This window comes from Camelus bactrianus, chromosome 18 (genome assembly GCF_048773025.1).
Source record: "Camelus bactrianus isolate YW-2024 breed Bactrian camel chromosome 18, ASM4877302v1, whole genome shotgun sequence".
Classification (NCBI taxonomy): domain Eukaryota; kingdom Metazoa; phylum Chordata; class Mammalia; order Artiodactyla; family Camelidae; genus Camelus; species Camelus bactrianus.
This window is the reverse complement of record NC_133556.1, coordinates 35,826,618-35,836,688: the sequence shown is the minus strand read 5'-3', so window position 1 is coordinate 35,836,688 and position 10,071 is coordinate 35,826,618. Positions and strand designations below refer to the sequence as shown.

Genomic DNA, 10,071 nt, shown 5'->3' with positions numbered 1-10,071 from the left:
ATCGTGATTACAGACTGCAGTGTCGTAACAGAAACATGAAACTGGCCAAGAAAGTAGAACTTAATTACTCCCATCACAAAAAAGAAATGATGATTATGCAATGTGATAGAGGTATTAGCTAAATCTACAGTGACGATCGTATCACGATACATAAATGCATCAAATTAACATATCATACGCCTTAAACTTATACACTGTTATATGCCAAGTATATTTCAATAGAGAAATTTTTTAAAGTGGTTATCTTATACCAATTTCAGCAAGATGACCTATGTTTCCTTTGATTATCAGAGGCATTTATGAGAAACAACATAAGTTTCACTTTTGTTCATGAAATAAGCTAGATTTAATTTGGCTTAAATGATTTTGTCTGTTTAGAGAATTTTCAAGTCTGATCTCCATTTTGTATTTAATTTGAACAGCCCCCCAAAGGAAACAGGCCTTTGGTCTCAGTTTGAGTTCCTCCGAAATCAAACCCAGAAGCAAGGATGAGAGTCAAAAAGAGTTTACCTGAGATCCTGTTGTTTGAGCTGCCCGGATTTGGGTGCTTTACGGCAGCCCTAGCAAACCCAATACGCTGGGTTTGACAAATGCATTAATCTGTGCAACTCAAGCTCCTAACAAAAAATCAAACATGATTACCCCCCAGAATATTCTCTCATTCCCTTCCCAGTCCATCCCCACCCAAATATTATTCTGAATTTTTCTACTGTTGGTTAGTTTTGTCCATTTTAGAACTTCATAAAAATGGAATTATGCGTATGTACTCTTTTTGTAAGGTTTCTTTCACTCAGTATAATGTTTCTGAGATTCACCTGTGTTTTTCCATGTATCGGTACTTCATTCCTTTTATTGCTAAGTATCATCCCATGGTATGAATGCCCCGCAGTGTATCTATACCTTCTCCTATCAGTGGACATTTAGACTGCTGCCAGTGTTTGGATATTATGAATAAACCTATTGTGAATATTCTTGTATACACACACACACACAAAGAGTTTACCTGGGAGATAGTTGCTGGACATACCACACTGGGGAGGGAGAGAGATGGGGAAGAGAAAAAAATCAGTTAACAGGTGTTATCAACCAGGTGGGTAGTTGTGGCTTTATTCTCTGGGGAACTCTGGGAGCCCATATAAATTGATGCCTCAGAAAGATTCCACCAGAGGAGCAAGGGAGATGGGGCCTTTATGTCCCAGTTTCCTGTCCATCATTGGTTGGAGATTGATGTAGGGGGCCTTTGCTTTCCAGCATTTCCGGTCTGCCTCTCATGAGGGCCAGTCTTGCTGTCGTGGGCTGGAAAAGTAGCAGGTCTTCACGGTGGGAAGTGTTGGGCACAAGGAGCTGAGTTCTGACACTGGTGGGCAGGTTACTAACACTGTCTCCTACACCTCAAAGCATTGGCAAAATGATCGGCCCTACTTTACAGGCGTGAAAATGATCACAGCCAACGTGGACTGAGCATTTACTGGGCCCACATCCTCCATCCTCGCTGCTCCAAGTGTGGGTCCATGGACCAGCAGAGTCAGCAGCACCTGGAGGCCTACCAGAAATACAGAATCTCAGGGCCCTCCCCGCACTGCTGTCAGAACCTGAATTTTAACCAGACCCCCAGGCAGTTCAGATATACTCAGCTACCCTCCTCATTTCTGGGCTGTAAAACCACAGCTGGCCTGTTGTGCAGCAGTGAAGAATTGGGGTTGGGGGGGGGCTCCAATGTAAGGCCAAAAAGCCACGCTCCTGGAAGGAACCAGAAGTAATAGGGCCAGGGGTGATGTGGCAACTGGACCAGGAGGTGAGGAATGAGAACATACGAGGACTGGTCTTGGAGCACATGAGAAACATTCCTGAGGACTCAGGTAAATAACTGAGGGAGATCTCAGGGGAGGGTAAAGTCATGCAGTTCTTTGCTGGTGACAAAGAGCCATTGCAATTTAAGTGCTTATGCTAATTTGGCTCCGTTTGTGGTTAAATCAGGAGAAACCTGGGTGATTTTGGATATACCTGTGCACGTTTCTGCACTGGATTTTGATCACCCAGAAGGAAAGACCCTGGTCTCGTATGACTTTTAATCCCAGCATCCGGTGCTCAAAATTGGTGCTTCATTGATACTTGCTGAAAGGCCCAATGAACTCCATTCATTTATTTAACAGTTAATTACTGACATCCATTATAGTCCAGACACTATGTTTTAAGCTGAGTTAACATTGGTGAATACGCCACATTGTTAGCTGCCCTTGTAAAGCACGTAATCTAGTTGAGGGACGTACAAGCGCATAAAGTTAATATCTAATTGCAAATTATGACAAGTGCTACATACAGTACGTAGTGATAAGTGTAAATGGGAAGGGGAAATGCGTTCCAACGGGGTACCAAGGGAAAAATAAAACCCTTTGAGGACTGATGTATAAGCCAAAAACTGAAGAATGAGAAGGATTGAGCCATGGGGAGGTAGAAGAGCATTCTAAGCAGCCACCACAGCAAGTGCAAAGGCCCTGAGGCAAGAATTCACGGAGTGGTACATGATTGATAAGACATGTAACCCACCCTCTAGACTGCTGCTCGCTGAACAGCCACCCTCTTTAGGCAATGGAAACCCTGAAAGAGGAGTCGAGTCAAGTCTGTCTGAGACACACCAGGTTCTGCTGTGAGCCCTCGGAGTTAATTTAGTTTGTGGTCCTAGTAAAAGGAGAGTCATCCATTTGGAAAATCCAAGCACTGCAGAGTTTGAGCTCCTGTGAGACGTTAGAGCATCTGGGGGCTCAACATAGAATCCCATCTCGTGAGGACTTACAATTCGTTACGCTTTCTCCCGCTCTCGATCATGGAAGATGAGCACATGAGTCATACAATTTAGAATGTATCATAGTGTCACATTTCAGGGCCAGGTTCCAGATAGAAAGAAATATATATTTTTTCAGAATATAATGAAAAGTTCTAGGTCTTTATTTATTATTTATGTGACCCAGAACATGTGACCTCAACTTCCCATGCCTGGTTTCTTCCTCTCTAAAATGATCTTAGTGATCCCCATGGTGTTTATGAGAATTGGTTGGTTTTCATGCAGCATTTAATGGTCAGTCACTCATTTGACAAATGTACTGAGGCCCCTTTCAGTATGTTCCAGGCACTGTGTTAGGCTCAGGAGATGGCATAATAAAGTATGACAGAGCATCCCACCTTCCAAAAGCAGACCAACTTTTCCTGACCCACCGGGAAAGACAGGCTTAAAGTGGAGCAGATGCAAATTTAAAACCAAAATATCAAGATGCAAGGAATAGCCAAGATATTTATTGTCTGTAAAATCAAGTTAAGTCTCATTCCAAGCCCCAGTCCTGTCTGGCTAGCAAGTAATTTTCTCTGGCATGACTATGGCTCGCTCACTCGATGTGGGATTTTGCAAAGGACCTTGATTTCAGCCTGTGAGACTCCACATAGAGAACTCAGTTACATCCTGCCTGGATTCCTGACCCCTAGAAAGGGTGAGATAATAAATTTGTGTTGTTTTAAGCCACTAGATTTGTGGTAGTTCTAGTGTAGCAATGGAAAATGACTACACAGGGGTCTCCACCCTTCCCTTGGCGTCCCTGGTTTCTGTGAGAGCCCTGCTGTGTGAGTCTTCATGACTCCTGCCCTTGTTTCCGTGTCACCTAAGAAACAGGCATTCTTGCTGATCGGGAGGGAGCCTGGATGTCGGGGTCCAGCCCCTCTTTGGTGCCCCAGACCTCCAAGTCCTGGTGCCGAGCATCCAACCCCACTATCCATCCTTGCTCCAGGGGAATGTCTTTTCTCACAGCTAGAGCCCAAAGCCGTGCTCTTTCCTCATCATCCCCCTGCTGGGATGACGCCAGAATGGCTTAGGGTTTCACAAGATGCTGGGGGGGAAAAAAAAAAAAGCAGATTCTCATTTTGCTTTAAAATGACATGGAAACAAAGGATCCTGTAGACTCCCTGGGATTGGTAGTGGGTGGGGAAGGGAGCCTGCAGCCTGCAAAGCCAAGCATGGCTATCTCTCATTTGTTCTGATCCTTCTGCAGCAGTGACAACAGAACACAAATAAACGTCTCAATATACTTTCCTACCAAACTAGTGATGACAATATAGTGTTTCAAGTGCTGTGATAGGAGAAGCACATGGTGCCACAGAGGCACAGAACTGGGGCCATTAGCATTTCCTACTGAGCCTTCAAAGAGATTCACTGGTGGAAGTGGAATTTAGACTGAGAACCAAAGGATGAGAAGGCGTTAAGGAGGTGAAAGGGTAGTGGGCTTGGGAGCGGGGATGGAAGGAGAGAATGTGTTATTGACTCAAAGCCAAGTGAGACACACAGCGTATTTAAAGAATGAAAGAACGGAGCGGGTCGTCGAGAGAAGGGGATGGAGGGTCGCGGGGATACGGCTGGGTAAATAAGGAAGGAGCAGCCAGGAAAAGCCATGCAAACCTAATCAATACATTATTTCTGTATCAGTCAGCTTTTGCTGGGATCACTCTGCATAACAAACCCCCCCCCAAACTCACTGGGCTATAGAAACAAGCCTTTAAGTTTGGCTTATGGGTCTCTGGAGGGGCTGGGACGCTTCTGGGCTTGACTGGGATCGGCTAGGCTTGAATCTAGGCTGGGCATTGGGTCAGCTGCACATGTTTCCTCATCCTCTTTGGACCGATGATGACATGAGGCATGTTCTTCTCATGGCAGATGGCAGATAGGCAAGGAGGCGAGAGGAGACACGTAATGTCTCTTAAGGTCTCAGCTGGGAACTGGCACAAGGACAGTTCCATTCAAGTTCATTGGCCAAGGCAGGTCACCTGGCCAGCCCATCCGTGGGGCAGGGAAGGTCACCGCCCGCAGAGGGATGGACACACTGCAGAGGGCCATGGTAAAGGGCGGGGATGTACAGTTTCTAATTCAGGGAGGGAGGAAAGAAGTGGGAACAACAGGCCAACTCGTCACAGCAACCTAGGGATGAGAGAAACCCATGCCAGGGTTTCAAGGAGAGTGGTGAATAAAATGATCAGATTAGCAAAACGTTATGAAAACATGAGTGGCTGGCACTTTCCAGCGCTCCCTCCATGATTCTCCGTCACACTCGGTCACCTGAGCCCTGAGGCTGGACTGCCGGTTCCCAGAGAGACACGGTCTTTCACAAACGGCTGCTCCTTCCCTCAGCCGTGGTCCTTAATGGGACTGCGAACAAACAAGAGACTCCTATTCAAACTGGAACACACGACTTGGATGTCCAACACAGTCACCTTCTGCCATCCCCTCCTGCCCCACATCCCTGCAGATGACCAAAACAATGTCATTAAAAGGGAACCTTCATAATGTCATTGAAAAACAAAAAGCGAGTGACATTAGTGGACCAGAAACAAGGAGAAACTCCCATGAGGAAGTAGACAGGCTCTGACTGAAGGAAGGAAAATTGGTGGGAGGCTTGGGGACGGGACTGGCTCCAGAATTTGCAGGCCCTGGGGGCAAAGTGAAATGCTGGGCTCGTGTTTTATTTTGTTTTTGTTTTCAACACTGTCTTTTAATTTTTTCAAAATGTTTGTTTGTTTGTTTGGTGAGAGGAGGTAATCAGGTTTATTTACTTACTTATTTTAATGGAGGTACTGGGGATTGAACCCAGGACCTTGTGCATGTCAGGCACACTCTCTACCACTGAGCTATACCCTCCCCACCCAGGATGGGCCTGTGTTAAAAACGATTCAGGATGTCAAGATGGTGACACCAGAGAATTAAAACAAGCCCGAGATCCCTCCGAAGTGTGGACCCGTCCGCCACGGAACAGGTCTGGTTCTCACGTAGCCGGCCTGCTGGGGGCAGCAGGTACAGTGAGCAGGAGGGCGTCCGGAGCGGCAGTTATGGGGACTGGTTTGGAATCAGGCTGGGAACCTGACTGGCTCAGGGCCTGTCCTGGCCCAAGCCTGAAACCCTCCACTTGTTCCCGTCAGTGGGCAGAACGGGTTCTTCCATGCTGGGGTGCCGTATTCCTTTGCCACGGCCGCTGTGACAATGAACCACCACCCGGGTGGCTTAGACGACAGACGTGTACTGTCTCAGAGCAAGTCTGACACCCTGGTGTCGGCAGGGCTGGTTGCTTCTGAAGCCGGGAGGGAGGTCTGTCTCCTGCCTCTTCTCTAGCTGCTGGAGATTTGGTGGCAATCTTCGGTGGTCCTGGGTGTCTAGATGCATCGGCCCCATCTCTGCCTGCAGCGTCCCTTGGCGGACTGCCCGTGCGCATGTCTCTGTGTCCAAATGTCCATTTTCCCTAAGACACCACTCCTCCTGGGTTAGGGGCCCACCCTACTCCGGCATGACCTCTTCTGAACTAATTATATCTGCAACGACCCTGTTTCTAAATAAGGGCACATGCGAAAGCACTGGAGGGGAGGAATCCAACGTATGAATTTGACCAGGGACACAATTCAACCCATAGTAAGTGTATCACGGGTGCTTGAGCCAGAGGTGCAGGGTCCTGCCCTGGCCCAGGCTTTTCCACTCCCAACAGATGAACGGGTAGGAAAGCCGCCCTGCCGCCCACCTCGCCTGGCTGTGCGCTGCCCCCACCATCACCGGCAGCAGACGGCCATAAACAGACAGCAGCAACCAGGACCATCGAACACTCGGGGCGAACCAGATGTCAGGGAGCGAGATAGTTGCTCGTGAAGAGTATCATTTGATTAAACCGCATCACTTATCCAGAACAGATGGAATTTTCATAGTCCTGTGACAGTCCTGAATTGTTACCTTAATTACCCAACAGGTGCAGTCATTTCTTGAGCAGCCTTACCTGTGGCAGTCAGGTTAGAGAGTCTGGAAACACTGTGACTTGGTTCACTGGCTTCTCCAAGATCAGAGGTCATCAACCTTGGCTACACACGAGAGTCACCTGGGGGGGGGGCTGTGAAAATACTGATGCTAGGGTCCTACCATTTAATTGGTCTGGGGGTGCCACCCGGGCCCTGAGATTTTTTCTTTCTAAAGCTCTCAGGTGATTACAGTGCATGGCGAAGTTGAGAACCACTGGCTTGGAACTCTCCCAGAGCCCAGCCATCTGCGTGTCTGTAGTGATGCGTATTGATTGCAGATGGCATGGCATGGGCTGGTTGGGGGTTGTTTTTTGTTTGTTGCTTCCAAATAAAATGCATCCATCTCTCTCTGCTTTAACTCTGCAACGCCATGTGCTCTCTTTTCTTTTGTTTTGTCTAACTTCTTTCAGTTGCTAAGGAGCCAAATCTCTGCTGTATGGAGTTTGGCTTTTGCTTCCAAAGGCAGCATCTCAGCTGGACACTGAGGCTGCGGCAGCACAGTGAATTGTACTAAAGTGGAATTGAACAGACAATAGGCTTGCATTTAGTGCAGTTTATTACAAGGAGCAATAATGTGGGTCATAGCATCTTTTTTCCACGGACGCAGGTTGGTCTTGCTTACTCTATTCAGCAGAAGACATTGGTCTATGGTGTCCAGGAATCCCTCCCCCTCTCTCATGTTTTCTTACTTTTACCCTCTCTTGTTGGCTCTCTTTCTACCCTCTTTTATTCTCATTCTCTCTCATGTTCTCTGCCGTGTTGTCTCTCTCTTCCCCTTTCTCTTTTCAAAACTCTTGCTTTCATAGATTGTCATGGTTGGGGTAGAGGGAGGGGTAGATTCAACAGCCAAAGGGCTATGAGAATCAAGACATACCATGTGCACACCCTGCAGTCTTCTGGGACATTTCCTGTTGCCTCTTGTAAAAGATGTGAGGAGAAACCGCACAGCCAGGAGAACTAACCTAGTTCTGTGTCTCTGTTTCCCTCAGCCCATGAAGTCTTTCTCTCCCAAAGCCTTCTCTTTCTAATCTTCTGTGTCACCCTGTTTGCTGGTCCCAGAAACTACCTGGGGAAGTTGGCTACCCAAATTTGGGGAATAATAATAATGATTGACTATAACATGCTGATTACATGCCAGGTAGCCTGCTAAGCACATTTGACGGATCAGGAGACCGACGCCCAAAGAGAGGAGGTGATTTCAAGCCTAGACTATTTGTTCCAGCATCTTTATATGACAAGCACTTCAGAAGGAGGCAGTGAGAGGAAAGGAACATCACAGAGTATGATAGCAAGACAGAAAGAGAAAAAGCAGAGAGACCAAAGACACAGAGGGAAGGCGAGAGACAGCCACCAAGATGCAAAGAATCAGAAACTGGATGAGACCATAAAAACCACAGTAACAACCACAGAGCCGAGAGAGAGAGAGGCCTGGTGAACACACTTCACATTGGCTCCGAATTGGATAAAACAACTCAGGTCTGGGGCCAGTTTAGATGAGATATTCCCACCGTATGAGATGTAAGTCCGGTTCAGGTGTGGATTGAAGAATATTTTGATGTCAAGGTTGACTGGTTCTAGAAAATGCATGCTTGCTTCTGGTTCACCTGCTATCTTTTGAAAAGGGAGAGAAAAAAAAATTCCCCTTTAGCCCTAGGTTCAGTCCAGAGAAAACGAACAAAAATAAAATATAGTACTTAAATTGTGTTTAATTAAGCCTTCAGGAAACCAAGGCAAAACATTCTGATTTGTTCTCAAGTCTTACTTGCACTCGCCAGCTGAGGTTCTTCAAAGACCTTATAGTTGGTGGAGATACCACGTTGGGATTTTCAGGCCAGTCTCAGCACCCCCAGCTAATCAATGTTGTTTCTTTAATTTCGTAACGTGCTGGGGGTTGTGATGCTAGAGACCTAAGACTTGTCTTTTGCTGTGCATCGGTGGGACCCTGGGTTATTGGGAGGAACCCGTTTCACCTCCAAGTGGTCTCTGAATGCTGCTATCTGCTCATTCTATGCCGTGGTCATCCAGCTGTAAGGTGGAGACCTAATTTAATGTAATAAAAGATGTATGTTCTTCAGTAGGTGAATGGATAAGTGAACTGTGGTCCATCTATTATTCAGCGTTAAAAGGAAACAAGCTATCAAGCCACGAAAAGACATGGAGGAAACGTAAATGAATGTGCCTAAGTGAAAGAAGGCAATCTGAAAAGGCCACGTACTGCTTAATAGTCCTTGTGTTTTGATGTGAACCTAAAACTGCTCTAAAAAAATATCTCTTTAAAAACCTTTAAGGTGTATGTATTGAACAGTTGATAATCCCATTTGTTAGGATGCTATTAGACGTAGTAATTCCCTTTCCTCCTCATCTTTTCCATCTCCTCTGGCATTAGGTCCTATTTTTGTTTGGTTTTACTTCAATCTAAATTCATCCATGATAGGACACCTACTATGTGCCGAGATCCTCTATTTTACAAATAAGACAAGCTCAGAAAAGCTATCAATATTTCTGAAGGACAGAGAGCATGTGGTAGAGTCAGGATTTTCAAACACAAGATTTTACAAATTCTGAGCTTCCCCACTACCTCTCCATCCTGAGAGTCAGCTAGAGGTTTGGCAGTCATTCCCATGCAGGTTTCTGTAGGTTCCTGTTTAACTTCTGGGAATGAATACTCTCATCTCCCGTTCCATCTTGTGATTCACAAAGACTACCCCAGAACTGATAATTGGGGGGGCCACCAGGACCCAGATTTCAACGAACAGGGATTGCTTTGCAAGACATAGAGCTCCCGGAGTGGAATGGGCTGCACACTGACCCCGCCTCCCCCCGCCACAGGTATTCAAGCGGCCATCGGAGAGACAGAAAGACCAAGGCTTCTTAAACTGGGTTCACGGGTGGGCTCTGGGGCATCTAAAATTGCCAAATTTGGAGTGTGGAGATAAGTATACCTTTTTTCTTGGGATTTCACCAAGTTTTCAAAATTTGCTTGACACAATGAGTGCTGTAGAAACCAAGAGAGGAGAGGAGGGTGGAATGAAGTTGTATCCCAAACTTGACCACCTAAGAGTCTTTTACTGAGTCATTTTCATGAGTGAAAAATGTGTCATCAAGGATAATACAAATCTGAGAATCAGCAGAAGGATTTGGTTCTCCTCCCTACTCCGTCTTAGGACTCAGGGCTTTCCTAGAGTCGGAGAAACAGTAACTGTAAACATGCATGAGGAGTCTTATTAAGGTGATGAAAACGTTCTAAATGTGTATATGTGT

The 10,071-nt window shown here is 46.3% G+C and overlaps 1 non-coding gene across 1 annotated transcript; it reads right to left on the bottom strand.

The window, feature by feature from the left end:
• Positions 1 to 5,602: 5,602 nt before the first annotated feature.
• On the bottom strand, positions 5,603 to 5,675 carry TRNAV-GAC (transfer RNA valine (anticodon GAC)). Its single transcript has one exon. It is a non-coding gene; the product is annotated as a tRNA-Val (tRNA).
• Positions 5,676 to 10,071: the final 4,396 nt, after the last annotated feature.